Here is a 23,459-nt window from a genome sequence, read left to right as displayed (position 1 = left end):
TTTCAGCCGGAATAGAGCGGTTTTACGTGTACATCTTCCATCGGTAATATAAACGGAAAATCCGGAACATTTTAGTTAATTCTAATGAAAACACAATGATTTTTATCATTTGTATTGGAAACAACATTGTCATATGTCTTTTCTTGGATCTAACTAATGCGAAACCTCGCTTTATGATTCGAAGTTAAAATCCTCAAATTTGGAATAATAGTGACTTTTTTCACGTTTTTCATCTAGTTTGATTTTACATAAATATATTCATTTATAACAATATTTCGATACTATTTCATGTAGTATCACGATATGTGATTTGGCCTTCATATCTCAGATTTTCGCATAATATTGCATTTTAAGCTAGTTTTCTTGCATTTTGTTTCGTACTAAACATCATCGAATTTAGCAATATTTTGACGTTTATCATACCCCTTTTCCTTTATGTGATTTAAACAAAATATCATCGAATTAAGCAATATTTTGCCGTTTTTCCACGTTTTTGTGAATTTTCAGTTTATTGGTAATAATTCATTAAATATACGATAAAAATGATGCAAACACGTAATAGATTAGATAATAAAGTTAAATACTTCATCTTCAATCATTTATTTGTTTCTCGTTGAAATACTGAGTAAGATATTGAAAAGGGGAGAAGTTCGGTTTTTATTACATATATCGACGTTTAAGCCGGAATTGTGCGGTTTTACGTGTACATCTTCCATCGGTAATATAAACGGAAAATCAGGAACATTTTAGTTCATTCTAATGAAAACACATTGATTTTTATCATTTGTATTGGAAACAACATTGTCATATGTCTTTTCTTGGATCTAAATAATACGAAACCTCGCTTTATGATTCGAAGTTAAAATCCTTAAATTTGGTTTAATAGTAACTTTTTTCACGTTTTTCATGTAGTTTGATATTACGTAAATATATTCATTTTTAACAATATTTCAATAATTTTTCATGTAGTATCACGATATGTGATTTCGCCCTCAAATCTCAGAATTTCGCATAATATTGCATTTTAAGCAAGTTTTCTTGCATTTTGTTTCGTAGTATAAATCATCGAATTTTGTTATATTTTGACGTTTATCATCCCCCTTTACCTTTATGTGATATAAACAAAATATCATCGAATTAGGCAATATTTTGCTGTTTTTCCACGTTTTTGTGAATTTCCAGTTTATTGTTATTAATTCATTAAATATACGATAAAAATGATGCAAACACGTAATTGATTAGAAATTAATCTTAAATACGTCATTTTCAATCAACTATTTGTTTCTCGTTAAAATACTGAGTAAGATATTGAAAAGGAGAGAAGTTCGGTTTTTATTACCTATATCGAGGTTTCAGCTGGAATTGAACGGTTTTACGTGTACATCTTCCGTCAGTAATATAAACGGAAAATCAGGAACATTTTAGGTAATTCTAATGAAAACACATTGATTTTTATCATTTGTATTGGAAACAACATTGTCATATGTCCTTTCTTGGATCTAAATAATACGAAACCTCGCTTTATTATTCGAAGTTAAAATCCTTAAATTTGGAATAATAGTGACTTTTTTCACGTTTTTCGTGTAGTTTGATATTACGTAAATATATTCATTTATAACAATATTTCGATACTATTTCATGTAGTATCACGATATGTGATTTGGCCTTCATATCTCAGATTTTCGCTTAATATTGCATTTTAAGCAACTTTTCTTGCATTTTGTTTCGTACTAATCATCATCGAATTTAGCAATATTTTGACGTTTATCATCCCCTTTTCCTTTATTTTGTTTCCTTTACGTTTCCTTACGTCATTTTGTTTCCTTTACGAAACAAAATGCAAGAAAACTTTCTTAAAATGCAATATTATGCGATATTCTGTAATTTGAAGGCGAAATCACATATCGTGATACTACATGAAAAAGTATCGAAATTTTGGTAAAAATGAAAATATTTACGTAATATCAAACAACATGAAAAACGTTAAAAAAGTCAATATTAAAATAAATTTAAGGATTTTAACTTCGAATCATAAAGCGAGGTTTCGTATTATTCAGATCCAAGAAAAGACATATGAAAATGTTTTTTCCAATACAAATGATAAAAATCAATGTGTTTTCATTAGAATGAACTAAAATGTTCCTGATTTTCCGTTTATATTGCCGATGGAAAATGTATACGTAAAACCGCACAATTCCGGCTGAAACGTCGATATATGCAATAAAAACCGAACTTCTCCCCTTTTCAATATCTTACTCAGTATTTCAACGAGAAACAAATAGTTGATTGAAAATGAGGTATTTAAGATTAATTTCTAATCAATTACGTGTTTGCATCATTTTTATCGTATATTTAATGTATTAATAACAATAAACTGAAAATTCACAAAACCGTTGAAAAACGGCAAAATATTGCCTAATTCGATGATATTTTGTTTAAATCACATAAAGGAAAAGGGGATGATAAACGTCAAAATATTGCTAAATTCGATGATGTTTAGTACGAAACAAAATGCAAGAAAACTTGCTTAAAAACAATATTATGCGAAAATCTGAGATATGAAGGCCAAATCACATCTAGTGATACTACATGAAATAGTTTCGAAATATTGGTAAAAAATTAATATATTTACCTAATATCAAACTACATGAAAAACGTGAAAAAAGTCAATATTATTCCAAATTTGAGGATTTTAACTTCGAATCGTAGAGCGAGGTTTCGAATTATTTAGATCCAAGAAAAGACATATGACAATGTTGTTTCCAATACAAATGATAAAATTCAATGTGTTTTCATTAGAATTAACTAAAATGGTCCTGATTTTCCGTTTATATTACCGAAAGAAGATGGTCACTTAAACCGCACAATTCCAGCTGAAACGTCGATATATGCAATAAAAACCGAATTTCTCCCCTTTTCAATATCTTACTCAGTATTTCAACGAGAAACAAAAAGATGATTGAAGATGAAGTATTTAAGTTTATTATTTAATTACGTGTTTGCATCATTTTTATCGTATATTTATTGAATTAATACCAATAAACTGAAAATTCAAAAAAACGTGGAAAAACGGCAAAATATTGCCTAATTCGATGATATTTTGTTTAAATCACATAAAGGAAAAGGGGAATGATAAACGTCAAAATATTACTAAATTCGATGATGTTTAGTACGAAACAAAATACAAGAAAACTTGCTTAAATGCAATATTCTGCGAAAATTTGAGATATGAGGGCCAAATCACATATCCTGACACTACATGAAATAGTATCGAAATATTGGTAAAAATGAATATATTTACGTAATATCAAACTACATGAAAAACGTGAAAAAAGTCAATATTATTCCAAATTTGAGGATTTTAACTTCGAATCGTAGAGCGAGGTTTCGTATTATTTAGATCCAAGAAAAGACATATGACAATGTTGTTTCCAATACAAATGATAAAAATCAATGTGTTTTCATTAGAATTAACTAAAATGTTCCTGATTTTTCGTTTATATTACCGATAGAAGATGTACACGTAAAACCGCACAATTCCAGCTGAAACGTCGATATATGCAATAAAAAACGAATTTTTCCCTTTTTTCAATATCTTACTCAGTATTGCAACGAGAAACAAATAGATGATTGAAGATTAAGTATTCAAGTTTATTATTTAATCAATTACGTGTTTGCATCATTTTTATCGTATATTTAATAAATTAATAACAATAAACTGGAAATTCACAAAAACGTGGAAAAACAGCAAAATATTGCCTAATTCGATGATATTTTGTTTATATCACATAAAGGAAAAGGGGGATGATAAACGTCAAAATATTACTAAATTCGATGATTTATAGTACGAAACAAAAGGAAGAAAACTTGCTTAAAATGCAATATTATGCGAAATTCTGAGATTTGAAGGCGAAATCACCTATCGTGCTACTACGTGAAAAAGTATCGAAATTATGGTAAAAATGAAAATATTTACGTAATATCAAACAACATGAAAAACGTAAAAAAAGTCACTATTAAACCTAATTTAAGGATTTTAACTTCGAATCATAAAGCGAGGTTTCATATTATTCAGATCCAAGAAAAGACATATGACAATGTTGTTTCCAATACAAATGATAAAAATCAATGTGTTTTCATTAGATTGAACTAAAATGTTCCTGTATTTCCGTTTATATTTCCGATGGAAAATGTACACGTAAAACCGCACAATTCCGGCTGAAACGTCGATATATGCAATAAAAACCGAACTTCTCCCCTTTTCAATATCTTACTCAGTATTTCAACGAGAAACAAATAGTTGATTGAAAATGAGGTATTTAAGATTAATTTCTAATCAATTACGTGTTTGCATCATTTTTATCGTATATTTAATGTATTAATAACAATAAACTGAAAATTCACAAAACCGTTGAAAAACGGCAAAATATTGCCTAATTCGATGATATTTTGTTTAAATCACATAAAGGAAAAGGGGATGATAAACGTCAAAATATTACTAAATTCGATGATGTTTAGAACGAAACAAAATGCAAGAAAACTTGCTTAAAATGCAATATTATTCGAAAATCTGAGATATGAAATCCAAATCACATATCGTGATACTACATGAAAGAGTTTCGAAATATTGGTAAAAAATTAATATATTTACGTAATAACAAACTACATGAAAAACGTGAAAAAATCAATATTATTCCAAATTTGAGGATTTTAACTTCGAATCGTAGAGCGAGGTTTCGTATTATTTAGATACAAGAAATGACATATGACAATGTTGTTTCCAATACAAATGATAAAATTCAATGTGTTTTCATAAATATTAACTAAAATGTTCCTGATTTTTCGTTTATATTACCGATAGAAGATGTACACGTAAAACCACACAATTCCAGCTGAAACGTCGATATATGCAATAAAAACCGAATTTCTCCCCTTTTCAATATCTTACTCAGTATTTCAACGAGAAACAAATAAATAATTGAAGATGAAGTATTTAAGTTTATTATTTAATCAATTACGTGTTTGCATCCTTTTTATCGTATATTTAATAAATTAATAACAATAAACTGGAAATTCACAAAAACGTGGAAAAACATCAAAATATTGCCTAATTCGATGATATTTTGTTTATATCACATAAAGGAAAAGGGGGATGATAAACGTCAAAATATTACTAAATTCGATGGTTTATAGTACGAAACAAAATGCAAGAAACATTCTTAAAATGCAATATTATGCGAAATTCTGTGATTTGAAGGCGAAATCACATATCGTGATACTACATGAAAAAGTATCGAAATTTTGGTAAAAATGAAAATATTTACGTAATATCAAACAACATGAAAAACGTAAAAAAAGGCACTATTAAACCAAATTTAGGGATTTTAACTTCGAATCATAAAGCGAGGTTTCGTATTATTCAGATCCAAGAAAAGACATATGACAATGTTGTTTCCAATACAAATGATAAAAATCAATGTGTTTTCATTAGAATGAACTAAAATGTTCCTGATTTTCCGTTTATATTGCCGATGGAAAATCTACACGTAAAACCGCACAATTCCGGCTGAAACGTCGATATATGCAATAAAAACCGAACTTCTCCCCTTTTCAAAATCTTACTCAGTATTTCAACGAGAAACGAATAGTTGATTGAAAATGAGGTATTTAAGATTAATTTCTAATCAATTACGTGTTTGCATCATTTTTATCGTATATTTAATGTATTAATAACAATAAACTGAAAATTCACAAAACCGTTGAAAAACGGCAAAATATTGCCTAATTCGATGATATTTTGTTTAAAGCACCTAAAGGAAAAGGGGATGATAAACGTCAAAATATTGCTAAAATCGATGATGTTTAGTACGAAACAAAATGCAAGAAAATTTGCTTAAAATGCAATATTATTCGAAAATCTGAGATATGAAGGCCAAATCACATATCGTGATACTACATGAAATAGTTTCGAAATATTGGTAAAAAATGAATATATTTACGTAATAACAAACTACATGAAAAACGTGAAAAAATCAATATTATTCCAAATTTGAGGATTTTAACTTCGAATCGTAGAGCGAGGTTTCGTATTATTTAGATCCAAGAAAAGACATATGACAATGTTGTTTTCAATAAAAATGATAAAATTCAATGTGTTTTCATAAGTATTAACTAAAATGTTCCTGATTTTCCGTTTATATTACCGATAGAAGATGTTTACTTAAACCGCACAATTCCAGCTGAAACGTCGATATATGCAATAAAAATCGAATTTCTCCCCTTTTCAATATCTTACTCAGTATTTCAACGAGAAACAAAAAGATGATTGAAGTTGAAGTATTTAAGTTTATTATTTAATTACGTGTTTACATAATTTTTATCGTATATTTATTGGATTAATACCAATAAACTGAAAATTCACAAAAACGTGGAAAAACAGCAAAATATTGCCTAATTCGATGATATTTTGTTTATATTACATAAAGGAAAAGGGGGATGATAAACGTCAAAATATTACTAAATTCGATGATTTATAGTACGAAACAGAAGGAAGAAAACTTGCTTAAAATGCAATATTATGCGAAATTCTGAGATTTGAAGGCGAAATCACCTATCGTGCTACTACGTGAAAAAGTATCGAAATTATGGTAAAAATGAAAATATTTACGTAATATCAAACAACATGAAAAACGTAAAAAAAGTCACTATTAAACCTAATTTAAGGATTTTAACTTCGAATCATAAAGCGAGGTTTCGTATTATTCAGATCCAAGAAAAGACATATGACAATGTTGTTTCCAATACAAATGATAAAAATCAATGTGTTTTCATTAGATTGAACTAAAATGTTCCTGAATTTCCGTTTATATTACCGATGGAAAATGTACACGTAAAACCGCACAATTCCGGCTGAAACGTCGATATATGCAATAAAAACCGAACTTCTCCCCTTTTCAATATCTTACTCAGTATTTCAATGAGAAACAAATAGTTAATTGAAAATGAGGTATTTAAGATTAATTTCTAATCAATTACGTGTTTGCATAATTTTTATCGTATATTTAATGTATTAATGACAAGAAACTGAAAATTCACAAAACCGTTGAAAAACCGCAAAATATTGTCTAATTCGGTGATATTTTGTTTAAATCACATAAAGGAAAAGGGAATGATAAACGTCAAAATATTGCTAAATTCGATTATGTTTAGTACGAAACAAAATGCAAGAAAACTTGCTTAAAATGCAATATTATGCGAAAATCTGAGATATGAAGGCCAAATCACATATCGTGATACTACATGAAATAATTTCGAAATATTGGTAAAAAAGAATATATATACGTAATATCAAACTACATGAAAAACGTGAAAAAAGTCAATATTATTCCAAATTCGAGGATTTTAACTTCGAATCGTAGATCGAGGTTTCGTATTATTTAGATCCAAGAAAAGACATATGACAATGTTGTTTCCAATACAAATGATAAAATTCAATGTGTTTTCATTAGAATTAACGAAAATGTTCCTGATTTTTCGTTTATATTACCGATGAAAGATGTACACGTAAAACCGCACAATTCCAGCTGAAACGTCGGTATATGCAATAAAAACCGAATTTCTCCCCTTTTCAATATCTTACTCAGTATTTCAACGAGAAACAAATTTATGATTGAAAATGAAGTATTTAAGGTTATTATCTAATCAATTATGTGTTTGTACCATTTTTATCGTATATTTAATGAATTAATACGAATAAACTGGAAATTCACAAAAACGTGGAAAAACAGCAAAATATTGCCTAATTCGATGATATTTTTTTTATATCACATAAAGGAAAAGGGGGATGATAAACGTCAAAATATTACTAAATTCGATGGTTTATAGTCCGAAACAAAATGCAAGAAACATTCTTAAAATGCAATATTATGCGAAATTTTGTGATTTGAAGGCGAAATCACATATCGTGATACTACATGAAAAAGTATCGAAATTTTGGTAAAAATGAAAATATTTACGTAATATCAAACAACATGAAAAGTAAAAAAAGTCACTATTAAACCAAACTTAGGGATTTTAACTTCGAATCATAAAGCGAGGTTTCGTATTATTCAGATCGAAGAAAAGACATATGACAATGTTGTTTCCAATACAAATGATAAAAATCAATGTGTTTTCATTAGAATGAACTAAAATGTTCCTGATTTTCCGTTTATATTGCCGATGGAAAATCTACACGTAAAACCGCACAATTCCGGCTGAAACGTCGATATATGCAATAAAAACCGAACTTCTCCCCTTTTCAAAATCTTACTCAGTATTTCAACGAGAAACAAATAGTTGATTGAAAATGAGGTATTTAAGATTAATTTCTAATCAATTACGTGTTTGCATCATTTTTATCGTATATTTAATGTATTAATAACAATAAACTGAAAATTCACAAAACCGTTGAAAAACGGCAAAATATTGCCTAATTCGATGATATTTTGTTTAAATCACATAAAGGAAAAGGGGATGATAAACGTCAAAATATTGCTAAAATCGATGATGTTTAGTACGAAACAAAATGCAAGAAAACTTGCTTAAAATGCAATATTATTCGAAAATCTGAGATATGAATGCCAAATCACATATCGTGATACTACATGAAATAGTTTCGAAATATTGGTAAAAAATGAATATATTTACGTAATAACAAACTACATGAAAAACGTGAAAAAATCAATACTATTCCAAATTTGAGGATTTTAACTTCGAATCGTAGAGCGAGGTTTCGTATTATTTAGATCCAAGAAAAGACATATGACAATGTTGTTTTCAAAACAAATGATAAAATTCAATGTGTTTTCATTAGAATTAACTAAAATGTTCCTGATTTTCTGTTTATATTACCGATAGAAGATGTTTACTTAAACCGCACAATTCCAGCTGAAACGTCGATATATGCAATAAAAACCGAATTTCTCCCCTTTTCAATATCTTACTCAGTATTTCAACGAGAAACAAAAAGATGATTGAAGTTGAAGTATTTAAGTTTATTATTTAATTACGTGTTTACATAATTTTTATCGTATATTTATTGAATTAATACCAATAAACTGAAAATTCACAAAAACGTGGAAAAACGGCAAAATATTGCCTAATTCGATGATATTTTGTTTAAATCACATAAAGGAAAAGGGGAATGATAAACGTCAAAATATTGCTAAATTCGATGATGTTTAGTACGAAACAAAATACAAGAAAACTTGCTTAAATGAAATATTCTGCGAAAATTTGAGATATGAGGGGCCAAATCACATATCCTGACACTACATGAAATAGTATCGAAATATTGGTAAAAATGAATATATTTACGTAATATCAAACTACATGAAAAACGTGAAAAAAGTCAATATTATTCCAAATTTGAGGATTTTAACTTCAAATCAGAGAGCGAGGTTTCGTATTATTTAGATCCAAGAAAAGACATATGACAATGTTGTTTCCAATACAAATGATAAAAATCAATGTGTTTTCATTAGAATTAACTAAAATGTTCCTGATTTTTCGTTTATATTACCGATAGAAGATGTACACGTAAAACCGCACAATTCCAGCTGAAACGTCGATATATGCAATAAAAAAAAAAATTTTCCATTTTTTCAATATCTTACTCAGTATTGCAACGAGAAACAAATAGATGATTGAAGATGAAGTATTCAAGTTTATTATTTAATCAATTACGTGTTTGCATCATTTTTATCGTATATTTAATAAATTAATAACAATAAACTGGAAATTCACAAAAACGTGGAAAAACAGCAAAATATTGCCTAATTCGATGATATTTTGTTTATATCACATAAAGGAAAAGGGGGATGATAAACGTCAAAATATTACTAAATTCGATGATTTATAGTACGAAACAAAAGGAAGAAAACTTGCTTAAAATGCAATATTATGCGAAATTCTGAGATTTGAAGGCGAAATCACCTATCGTGCTACTACGTGAAAAAGTATCGAAAAAATGGTAAAAATGAAAATATTTACGTAATATCAAACAACATGAAAAACGTAAAAAAAGTCACTATTAAACCAAATTTAAGGATTTTAACTTCGAATCATAAAGCGAGGTTTCATATTATTCAGATCCAAGAAAAGACATATGACAATGTTGTTTCCAATACAAATGATAAAAATCAATGTGTTTTTATTAGATTGAACTAAAATGTTCCTGAATTTCCGTTTATATTACCGATGGAAAATGTACACGTAAAACCGCACAATTCCGGCTGAAATGTCGATATATGCAATAAAAACCGAACTTCTCCCCTTTTCAATATCTTACTCAGTATTTCAACGAGAAACAAATAGTTGATAGAAAATGAGGTATTTAAGATTAATTTCTAATCAATTACGTGTTTGCATCATTTTTATCGTATATTAAGGAACAATTTTAAATTTATTTAATATAGTCTATTTTTTTAAATAATTTTCTTTAATATAGTTTACATTGCACAAGGATGCAAGTAACTCACTATTTACTTCTAGGTGAATAAAGGCATTGGGTGAAAGGAAACGCTACCAACAATTACAACCCTGTCCGACCGGGATTCGAACCCTTGAATCCACGATTGTGAGACGAAAAGGAGCAAGTTATTCATTTATGTGTACTCACCTATGTGTGAGTACACAAATAGATCCAATTCATGCTTTAATGCTAATAATTTAAAAATTTAATAATTTAATTTAAATTAATAATTTAATGCACATTAATTCTCGATCCAGCAAGATAGAGCATTAATCTTGGAGTCTGTCCTTTTAGCCGTTGGTTGTTTAAAGCACTGACTTATTTCCCAACCTTACCTAAACCTAAACCTAACCTAACCTGTAACCTAAACTAACCTAAACTGCCTAATGGAATTAATGACTCTATTATTTTTAACCTATAGTTACCAAAGGTGTATAAAGGGAGGAACAAGGAACAAGTTAAGGAACAATTTTAAATTTATTTAATATAGTCTATTTTTTTAAATAATTTTCTTTAATATAGTTTACATTAATGTTTATAAAGGTTTATGAACTTTAAAAAGGTTGGTTATATTAGGTAAGGTTAGGTTAGTTTAGGTTGGTTAGGTTGGTTAAACCTAATGATACGACGCAATACTAATAAAACCTACGCTAACCTAACAACAGAAAATAAACCTCCCTCCTTCCCTCCCTAGATTTAAACTCATTTAAATTAAGACTTCTAACTTAATTAAAATTAAAATTAAGACTTCTTCTTAGATAAATTTCTAACTTAAATTAAATTGAGTTAAATTAATTTAAAATGATTTAATTGTAATTAATAAAACTGATAATTGAAATACCCTCCCTCTCTCCCTTCCTCCCTTCCTCCCTCCCTCCCTCCCTCCCTCCCTATAAAGGGAGGAATAAGGAACAAGTTAAGGAACAATTTTAAATGTATTTATTATAGTCTATTTTTTTAAATAATTTTCTTTAATATAGCGTATAAAGGTTTATGAACTTTAAAAAAGGTTGGTTATATTAGGTAAGGTTAGGTTAGTTTAGGTTGGTTAGGTTGGTTAAACCTAATGATACTACGCAATACTAATGAAACCTACGCTAACTTAACAACAGAAAATAAACCTCCCTCCTTCCCTCCCTAGATTTAAACTCATTTAAATTAAGACTAATCTTAATTAATTAAATCTTAATTTCTAACTTAAATTAAATTGAGTTAAATTAATTTAAATTGATTTAATTGTAATTAATAAAACTGATAATTGAAATACCTTGATAATTGAAAATAACATAATTAAATTGAGTTAAATTAATTTAAATTGATTTAATTGTAATTAATAAAACTGATAATTGAAATACCCTCCCTCTCCCTTCCTCCCTCCCTCCCTCTCTTCCTCCCTCCCTTCCGTCCCCCTGTTACCTGTGACACGAACCTATCCGTGTATCTTAGGGATTTCCGTGTATCTTATCTTATGGGATTAACCGTAATGTTTATAAAATTATTTGATTATTAATTAATTATTAATTGATAATTAATTAATTAAGTAATTATTGATTAAACGTAACCGTAATGTTTTGGGGTCCATGGGGTTCTGGGGTCCAGGAAGCCATTTGTGTCCCCTCAAATTGCCTCCCATATCCTTATTCCCACCTACCTACGTTCAAATCCCGTATCACACGGATTCACGGATCACACGGAAATGTATCCGTGTGATCAACCCGTGTGACTATCTGTGCTTGTCTGTGATACACGGACATGTATCCAAGGATACACAGACACGTGTATCCATGGAGTTCTGGGACCAGGAAGCCATTTGTGTCGACCCAAATTGCCTCCATTCTCCCCACCTGAAATCCAGGTGAATTGAAAGACCTGCCCGAGGTCAGTGCATCCAGGTATCCGTCCGTGGGCCCCCGGATTTCAACCCTTCCCCACATTCCAAGGGAGCAGTCAATCAATCTTCGGCTATCCAGAGAATCTATCGAAACTGATGCTCCTACAGGAGAGGACATCACAGAAATCTATCTGTGCCCTGTAATTGCATCCGTTGCGACAGGCTCGAACGCAGGTCTATCCGGATTAGGAACATGTTCTATCCGACTAATCCAAGCTGGAGTTGCCTTCTGAAAAAAAATTGGCACCTGTATTTATACCTTGGAGCAAGCAGGGTTAGTTAGTGTCTATTTATAAACAATTGCAATAATTGCAGTGTCATGTATGAATGAATATAGGAGAATTTAGGCTAACTGACTGACATGTGAATGTTTAAACGGGTGTAATAATTAATATTTACTGTTGTATGTCCAAATGAGGTGAACGGTTTGGCTGGGTAAATAAAGCGTTTTCGCCGCCATTTTCTCTGTTTGACGGGATGGAGAGGGGGGGGGAGGGTAACACTAGGGGGGGAATAGGGGGAGGGATACATGCATAGAGCCATAATTTGGCTCCAAAATATGGCTCAAGGGTCGAATTTGGGATGTTTGGGATATTTTGAAAACTACAGGGGGGTTTGGGCAATATGTGACCCATCACAGCTCTCAGTAATTGGCATATTTTTGGTATAAAAAGTCGTAATTTTTAAACTGCGAATATGTGCAGAGAGCTAGAATTTGGCTCCCAAATATGGCTCAAGCGTCGAATTTGGGAAGTTTGGGAAGTTTTGAAAACTGCAGGCTGGGTTTGGGCAAAATGTGACTCATCGCCTCTCACAGTAATTGGCTTATTTTCGTAATAAAATTCGTATTTTCAAACTGCGAATCCGTGCAGAGAGAAATTGAATTTGGCTCCAAAATATGGCTCAAGTGTCGAATTTGGGAAGTTTGGGATATTTTGAAAACTGCAGTGGGGGGGGGGGGCAAAATGTGACCCATTGCCGCTCTAGGTAATTGGCATATTTTCGGTATAAAATGTCGTAATTTTAAACTTGTAATATGTGCAGAGAGCAAGAATTTGGTTAACAAATATGGCTGAAGGGTCGAAATTGGGATGCTTGGGATATTTTGAAAACTACAGGGAGGGTTTGGGCAAAATGTGATCCTTCGCCGCTTTCAGTAATTGGCATATTTTCGGTATAAAAATTCGTAATTTCAAACTGTGAATACATGCAGAAAGCCAGAATTTGGCTCCAAAATATTGCTCAAGGGTCGAATTTGGGATGTTTGGGAGATTTTAAAAACTGCAGGGAGGGTTTGGGCAAAATGTGACCCATCGCTGCTCTCAGTAATTGGCATATAGTATTTTCAAACTGCGAATACTTGCAGAGAGCCAGAATTTGGCCCCAAAATATGGGTCAAGCGTCGAATTTGGGATGTTTGGGATATTTTGAAAACTGCAGGCGGGGATTGTGCAAAATGTGACCTATCGCCGCTCTCAGTAATTGGCATACTTTTGGTATAAAAATTCGTAGTTTCAAACTGCGAATATGTGCAGAGAGCCAGAATTTGGCTCCAAAATATGGCTCAAGGGTCGAATTTGAGATGTTTCGGATATTTTGAAAACTGCAGGGAGGGTTTGGGAAAAATGTGATCCATCACCGCATTCAGTTATTGGCATATTTTCGGTATAAAAAGTTGTAATATGAAACTGCGAATACGTGCAGAAAGCAAAAATTTTGGCTCCAAAATATGGCTCAAGGGTTGAGTTTGGGATGTTTGGGATATTTTGCAAACCGCAGGGGGGTTTGGGCAAAATGTGACCCATTGCCGCTCTAAGAAATTGGCGTATTTTGGAATAAAAATTTGTAATTTCAAACTGCGAATACGTGCAGAGAGCCAGAATTTGGCTCTAAAATATGGCCCAAACGTCAAATTTGGGATTTTTAGGATATTTTGAAAACTGCGTGGAAAGTGTGGGCTAAATGTTATCCATCGCCGCTTAGAGTAATTGCCATATTTTCGGTATAAAAAGTCGTAATTCCAAACGGCGAATACGTGCAGAGAGCCAGAATTTGGCTCCAAAATATGGCTCCAGCGTCTAATTTGGGATGTTTTGGATATTTTAAAAATTGCATAGAGGGGTTGGGTCAAAATGTGATCCATCGCCGCTTTCAGTAATTGGCATATTTTCGGTAAAAAAAGGTCGTAATTTTAAACTGCGAATACGAGCAGAAAGACAGAATTTGGCTCCAAAATATGCCTCAAGCTTTCAATTTGTGATGTTTGAGATATTTTGAAAACTGCAGGGGGGGATTGGGCAAAATGTTACCCATCGCAGCTCTCAGTAATTGGCATATTTTCGGTGTAGAAAGTCGTAATTTTAAACAGCAAATACGTGCAGAGAGCCAGAATTTGGCTCCAAAATATGGCTCAAGGGTCATTAATTCATTATATATAAGATAAAAATGATGCAAACACGTAATTGATTAGATAATAAACTTAAATACTTCATCTTCAATCATCTATTTGTTTCTCGTTGAAATACTGAGTAAGATATTGAAAAGGGGAGAAATTCGGTTTTTATTGCATATATCGACGTTTCAGCTGGAATTGTGCGGTTTTACGTGTACATCTTCCATCGGTACAATCACGATATGTGATTTCGCTTTCAAATCTCAGAATTTCGCATAATATTGCATTTTAAGCAAGTTTTCTTGCATTTTGTTTCGTACTATAAATCATCGAATTTAGTAATATTTTGACGTTTATCATCCCCCTTTTCCTTTATGTGATATAAACAAAATATCATCGAATTAGGCAATATTTTGCTGTTTTTCCACTTTTTTGTGAATTTCCAGTTTATTGGTATTAATTCATTAAATATACGATAAAAATGATACAAACACATAATTGATTAGATAATAACCTTAAATACTTCATTTTGAATCATCTATTTGTTTCTCGTTGAAATACTGAGTAAGATATTGAAAAGGGGAGAAGTTCGGTTTTTATTGCATATATCGACGTTTCAGCCGGAATTGTGCGGTTTTACGTGTACATCTTCCATTGGTAATATAAACGAAAAATCAGGAACATTTTAGGAAATTTTAATGAAAACACATTGATTTTTATCATTTGTATTGGAAACAACATTGTCATATGTCTTTTTTTGGATCTAAATAATCCGAAACCTCGCTTTATGATTCGAAGCTAAAATCCTATAAATTTGGAATAATATTGATTTTTTCACGTTTTTCATGTAGTTTGATATTACGTAAATATATTACTTTTTACCAATATTTCGATACTTTTTCATGTAGTATCACGATATGTGATTTGGCCTTCAAATCTCAGAATTTCGCATAATATTCCATTTTAAGCAAGTTTTCTTCCATTTTCTTTCGTACTAAAAATCATCGAATTTAGTAATATTTTGACGTTTATCATCTCCCTTTTTCTTTATGTTATTTAAACAAAATATCATCGAATTAGGCAATATTTTGCCGTTTTTCCACGTTTTTGTGAATTTTCAGTTTATTGGTATTAATTCATTATATATAGGATAAAAATGATGCAAACACGTAATTGATTAGATAATAAACTTAAATACTTCATTTTCAATCATCTATTTGTTTCTCGTTAAAATACTGAGTAAGATATTGAAAAGGGGAGAAGTTCGGTTTTTATTGCATATATCGACGTTTCAGCCGAAATAGAGCGGTTTTACGTGTACATCTTCCATCGGTAATATAAACGAAAAATAAGGAACATTTTAGGTAATTCTAATGAAAACACATTGATTTTTATCATTTGTATTGTAAAAAACATTGTCATATGTCTTTTCTTCAATCTAAATAATACGAAACCTCGCTTTATGATTCGAAGTTAAAATCCACAAATTTGGAATAATAGTGACTTTTTCACGTTTTTTATGTAGTTTGATATTACGCAAATATATTCATTTTTACCAATATTTCGATACTATTTCATGTAGTATCACGATATGTGATTTGGAATTCATATCTCAGATTTTTGCATAATATTGCATTTTAAGCAAGTTTTCTTGCATTTTGTTTCGTACTAAACATCATCGAATTTAGCAATATATTGACGTTTATCATCCCCTTTTCCTTTATGTGATTTTTTCCTTTATGTGAGGCTTAAGAGAGGGATGCAGAGGCTCAAGCGAGTGATGCAGAGGCTCAAGAGAGTGATGCAGAGGCTTAAGAGAGGGATGCAGAGGCTCATGAGAGGGCTGTAGAGGCTCAAGAAAGTGATGCAGAATCTCAAGAGAGTGATGCAGAGGCTCAAGAGAGGGATGCAGAAGCTCAAGAGAGTGATTCAGAGGCTTACGAGAGTGATGCAGAGGCTTAAGAGAGCGATGCAGAGGCTCAAGAGAGGGATGGAGAGGCTCAAGATAGTGATTCAGAGGCTTAAGAGTGTGATGCAGAGGATTAGAAGAGGGATGCAGAGGCTCAAGAGAATGATGCAGAGGCTCAGAAGAGTGATGCAGAGGATCACGAGAGTGATGCAGAGGCTCAAGAGAGGGATGCAGAGGCTAAAGTTGTCGGAAAATCCGACACCATTTAATATATCATAGAGATAATAGCTGTGTTGTATAAACAAGTTACCCATAGAAAACGTAACTTGTAGTGGAATTACCGTCTATAGAAAACGGGATATCATCACCACATACTATTATAATTCACCAGCTATTCTGCTGGGAATTATTCTTAAATACATTAGTCTTTGGACTTTACCATCATAAAAACATCTTATATAAATTAACTTAATTATCAATATTAAAGTAGAGTAAATGTGACCCTTCTATCACTTTCTGACATCTGGACAAGTAGGCCAGGCGTGAGAGTGAGGGAGGAGGGCAGCCATTGTTGTGTCACCTCCGAGACGTGTGGAGCAAATTTGGCTCCTATCATTTCTGGACAATGTCGGCCAGTAACGTCAATAGTATGGAGTGTTAAACAGCCATTGTTTATTGAGACCAGAGGCACACGGGAGCAAATTCGGCTCCTGTTAATTTTACTTGGACGTAGTGTTATGGAAGCCAAAGGTGTACCATTGTCAACACGCTGTCTACAAATTCAAGTTAAGTGTCTATCCGAAACCCGTTTATCATTCATTTATGGCCATTAATGTCAGGATATAGGGTGACCCGGTTAGATCACGTGGAAGCCTCAAACTAAAGGTAATTAAGCCAGGTCTTTAATGTTCCATGTACAGTTTTCTCTGATATAGCTTGTCATATATAGGATTCTGGCTTCACAGCTAGCGCACTTTTGACAGGTCAAGACGAGGATGCAAGATTTTGTACACCAGTTACTGGGTGATGGAAGCTACCTCAAAGAGGATAATTTGGTGTCTACACCCTAGTTATACCTGGTGGACTAGCCTGCTGTACTATAAGATAAGGAACCTTTTCAATGTATGTAGTTAATTTTGTAGTTTGATTGGCTGCATATATATAAATATAAACCCCCCCTAATGTGTAGAGGATCGATTTGTGAGATTATGAGATTATTGCAGAAATACAGTCCACTTAACATTATACAAATTGCTATCGAAGTATATAAATTAACGTAAATATAAATTCATATAAATTAAATAAATATAAATCTCACAGGTCGGTTCCCACAAAAGTGAGTGATGCAGAGGCACAAGAGAAAGATTCAGAGGCTCAAGTGAGTGATGCAGAGGATCATGAGAATGATGTAGAAGCTTAAGAGGGGGATGCAGAGGCTCAAGAGAATGATGCAGCATCTTCCATCGGTAATATAAACGGAAAATCAGGAACATTTTACTTAATTCTAATGAAAACACATTGATTTTTATCATTTGTATTGGAAAAAACATTGTCATATGTCTTTTCTTGGATCTAAATAAAACGAAACCTCAGTCTATGATTTGAAGTTAAAATCCTCAAATATGGTTAAATAGTGACTTTTTTCACGTTTTTCATGTAGTGTGATATTACGTAAATATATTCATTTTTACCAATATTTCGATACTATTTCTTATCGTATCACAATATGTGATTTGGCCTTCAAATATCAGAATTTCGCATAATATTGCATTTTAAGCAAGTTTTCTGGCATTTTGTTTCGTACGAAAAATCATCGAGTTTAGCAATATATTGACGTTTATCATCCCCTTTTCCTTTATGTGATTTAAACAAAATATCATCGAATTAGGCAATATTTTGCCGTTTTTCCACGTTTTTGTGAATTTTCAGTTTATTGGTATTAATTCATTATATATACGATAAAAAATGATGCAAGCACATAATTGATCAGATAATAACCTTGAATACTTAATTTTTAATCAATTATTTGTTTCTCGTTAAAATACTGAGTATGATATTGAAAAGGGGAGAAGTTCTGTTTTTATTGCATATATTGACGTTTCAGCCGGAATAGAGCGGTTTTCGTGTACATCTTCCATCGGTAATATTAACGGAAAATCATTAATATTTTAGTTAATTCTAATGAAAACACATTGATTTTTATCGTTTGTATTGGAAACAACATTGTCATATGTCTTTTCTTGGATCTAAATAATACGAAACCTCGCTCTATGATTTGAAGTTAAAATCCTCAAATATGGTTAAATAGTGATTTTTTCACGTTTTTCATGTAGATTGATAATACGTATATATATTCATTTTTGCCAATATTTTGATACTATTTCATGTAGTATCACGATATGTGATTTGGCCTTCAAATCTCAGAATTTCGCATAATATTGCATTTTAAGCAAGTTTTCTTGCATTTTGTTTCGTACGAAAAATCATCGAATTTAGCAATATTTTGACGTTTATCATCCCCTTTTCCTTTATGTGATTTAAACAGAATGTCATCGAATTAGGCAATATTTTGCCGTTTTTCCACGTTTTTGTGAATTTTCAGTCAATGGGTATAAATTCATTATATATACGATAAAAATGATGCAAACACATAATTGATAAGATAATAACCTTAAATACTTCATTTTCAATCAATTATTTGTTTCTCGTTAATATACTGAGTAAGATATTGAAAGGGGAGAAGTTCTGTTTTTATTGCTTATATCGACGTTTCAGCCGGAATAGAGCGGTTTTGGTGTACATCTTCCATCGGTAATATTAACGGAAAATCAGGAACATTTTAGTTAATTCTACTGAAAACACATTGATTTTTATCGTTTGTATTGGAAACAAAATTGTCATATGTCTTTTCTTCAATCTAAATAATACGAAACCTCGCTTTATGATTCGAAGTTAAAATCCACAAATTTGGAATAAGAGTGACTTTTTTCACGTTTTTTATGTAGTTTGATATTACGTAAATTTATTCATTTTTACCAATATTTCGATACTATTTCATGTAGTATCACGATATGTGATTTGGCCTTCATATCTCAGATTTTTGCATAATATTGCATTTTAAGCAAGTTTTCTTGCATTTTGTTTCGTACTAAACATCATCGAATTTAGCAATATATTGACGTTTATCATCCCCTTTTCCTTTATGTGATTTTTTCCTTTATGTGAGGCTTAAGAGAGGGATGCAGAGGCACAAGCGAGTGATGCAGAGGCTCAGGAGAGTTATGCAGAGGCTCAAGAGAGTGATGCAGAGGCTTAAGAGAGGGATGCAGAGGCTCAAGAAAGGGATGTAGAGGCTCAAGAAAGTGATGCAGAATCTCAAGAGAGTGATGCAGAGGCTCAAGTGAGGGATGCAGAAGCTCAAGAGAGTGATTCAGATGCTTACGAGAGTGATGCAGAGGCTTAAGAGAGCGATGCAGAGGCTCAAGAGAGGGATGGAGAGGCTCAAGAGAGTGATTCAGAGGCTTAAGAGTGTGATGCAGAGGCTTAGAAGAGGGATGCAGAGGCTCGAGAGAATGATGCAGAGGCTCAGAAGAGTGATGCAGAGGATCACGAGAGTGATGCAGAGGCTCAAGAGAGGGATGCAGAGGCTAAAGTGAGTGATGCAGAGGCACAAGAGAAAGATGCAGAGGCACTTGAGAGTGATGCAGAGGCTCAAGAGAGGGATGCAGAGGCTCAAGAGAATGATATAGAGGGTTAGGAGAGGGATGCAGAGGCTCAAGAGAATGATGCAGAGGCTCAAGAGAGTGATGCAGAGGATCATGAGAATGATGTAGAAGCTTAAGAGGGGGATGCAGAGGCTCAAGAGAATGATGCAACATCTTCCATCGGTAATATAAACGGAAAATCAGGAACATTTTAGTAAATTCTAATGAAAACACATTGATTTTTATCGTTTGTATTGGAAACAACATTGTCATATGTCTTTTCTTCAATCTAAATAACACGAAACCTCGCTTTATGATTCGAAGTTAAAATCAACAAATTTGGAATAAGAGTGACTTTTTTCACGTTTTTTATGTAGTTTGATATTACGTAAATATATTCATTTTTACCAATATTTCGATACTATTTCATGTAGTATCACGATATGTGATTTGGCCTTCATATCTCAGATTTTTGCATAATATTGCATTTTAAGCAAGTTTTCTTGCATTTTGTTTCGTACTAAACATCATCGAATTTAGCAATATATTGACGTTTATCATCCCCTTTTCCTTTATGTGATTTTTTCCTTTATGTGAGGCTTAAGAGAGGGATGCAGAGGCTCAAGCGAGTGATGCAGAGGCTCAAGAGAGTTATGCAGAGGCTCAAGAGAGTGAAGCAGAGGCTTAAGAGAGGGATGCAGAGGCTCAAGAAAGGGATGTAGAGGCTCAAGAAAGTGATGCAGAATCTCAAGAGAGTGATGCAGAGGCTCAAGAGAGGGATGCAGAAGCTCAAGAGAGTGATTCAGATGCTTACGAGAGTGATGCAGAGGCTTAAGAGAGCGATGCAGAGGCTCAAGAGAGGGATGGAGAGGCTCAAGAGAGTGATTCAGAGGCTTAAGAGTGTGATGCAGAGGCTTAGAAGAGGGATGCAGAGGCTCAAGAGAATGATGCAGAGGCTCAGAAGAGTGATGCAGAGGATCACGAGAGTGATGCAGAGGCTCAAGAGAGGGATGCAGAGGCTAAAGTGAGTGATGCAGAGGCACAAGAGAAAGATGCAGAGGCACTTGAGAGTGATGCAGAGGCTCAAGAGAGGGATGCAGAGGCTCAAGAGAATGATGTAGAGGGTTAGTAGAGGGATGCAGAGGCTCAAGAGAATGATGCAGAGGCTCAAGAGAGTGATGCAGAGGATCATGAGAATGATGTAGAAGCTTAAGAGGGGGATGCAGAGGCTCAAGAGAATGATGCAGCATCTTCCATCGGTAATATAAACGGAAAATCAGGAACATTTTAGTTAATTCTAATGAAAACACATTGATTTTTATCATTTGTATTGGAAAAAACATTGTCATATGTCTTTTCTTGGATCTAAATAATACGAAACCTCAGTCTATGATTTGAAGTTAAAATCCTCAAATATGGTTAAATAGTGACTTTTTTCACGTTTTTCATGTAGTTTGATATTACGTAAATATATTCATTTTTACCAATATTTCGATACTATTTCATGTCGTATCACGATATGTGATTTGGCCTTCAAATATCAGAATTTCGCATAATATTGCATTTTAAGCAAGTTTTCTGGCATTTTGTTTCGTACGAAAAATTATCGAGTTTAGCAATATATTGACGTTTATCATCCCCTTTTCCTTTACGTGATTTAAACAAAATATCATCGAATTTGGCAATATTTTGCCGTTTTTCCACGTTTTTGTGAATTTTCAGTTTATTGGTATTAATTCATTATATATACGATAAAAATGATGCAAACACATAATTGATTAGATAATAACCTTGAATACTTCATTTTTAATCAATTATTTGTTTTTCGTTAAAATACTGAGTATGATATTGAAAAGGGGAGAAGGTCTGTTTTTATTGCGTATATCGACGTTTCAGCCGGAATAGAGCGGTTTTCGTGTACATCTTCCATCGGTAATATTAACGGAAAATCATTAACATTTTAGTTAATTCTAATGAAAACACATTGATTTTTATCGTTTGTATTGGAAACAACATTGTCATATGTCTTTTCTTGTATCTAAATAATACGAAACCTCGCTCTATGATTTGAAGTTAAAATCCTCAAATATGGTTAAATAGAGATTTTTTCACGTTTTTCATGTAGATTGATATTACGTAAATATATTCATTTTTGCCAATATTTTGATACTATTTCATGTAGTATCACGATATGTGATTTGGCCTTCAAATCTCAGAATTTCGCATAATATTGCATTTTAAGCAAGTTTTCTTGCATTTTGTTTCGTACGAAAAATCATCGAATTTAGCAATATTTTGACGTTTATTATCCCCTTTTCCTTTATGTGATTTAAACAAAATGTCATCGAATTAGGCAATATTTTGCCGTTTTTCCACGTTTTTGTGAATTTTCAGTCAATGGGTATAAATTCATTATATATACGATAAAAATGATGCAAACACATAATTGATAAGATAATAACCTTAAATACTTCATTTTCAATCAATTATTTGTTTCTCGTTAAAATACTGAGTAAGATATTGAAAAGGGGAGAAGTTCTGTTTTTATTGCTTATATCGACGTTTCAGCCGGATTAGAGCAGTTTTCGTGCATATCTTCCATCGGTAATACAAACGGAAAATCAGGAACGTTTTAGTTAATTCTAATGAAAACATATTGATTTTTATCATTTGTATTGGAAACAACATTGTCATATGTCTTTTCTTGGATCTAAATAATACGAAACCTCGCTCTATGATTTGAAGTTAAAATCCTCAAATATGGTTAAATAGTGACTTTTATCACGTTTTTCATGTAGTTTGATATTACGTAAATATATTAATTTTTACCAATATTTCGATACTATTTCATGTAGTATCACGATATGTGATGTGGCCTTCAAATCTCAGAATTTCGCATAATATTGCATTTTAAGCAAGTTTTCTTGCATTTTGTTTTGTTCGAAAAATCATCGAATTTAGCAATATATTGACGTTTATCATCCTCTTTTCCTTTATGTGATTTAAACAAAATATCATCGAATTAGGCAATATTTTGCCGTTTTTCCACG

This window comes from Procambarus clarkii, chromosome 16 (assembly GCF_040958095.1).
Source record: "Procambarus clarkii isolate CNS0578487 chromosome 16, FALCON_Pclarkii_2.0, whole genome shotgun sequence".
NCBI classification, from domain to species: domain Eukaryota; kingdom Metazoa; phylum Arthropoda; class Malacostraca; order Decapoda; family Cambaridae; genus Procambarus; species Procambarus clarkii.
Note: the sequence above shows the minus strand (reverse complement) of the source record.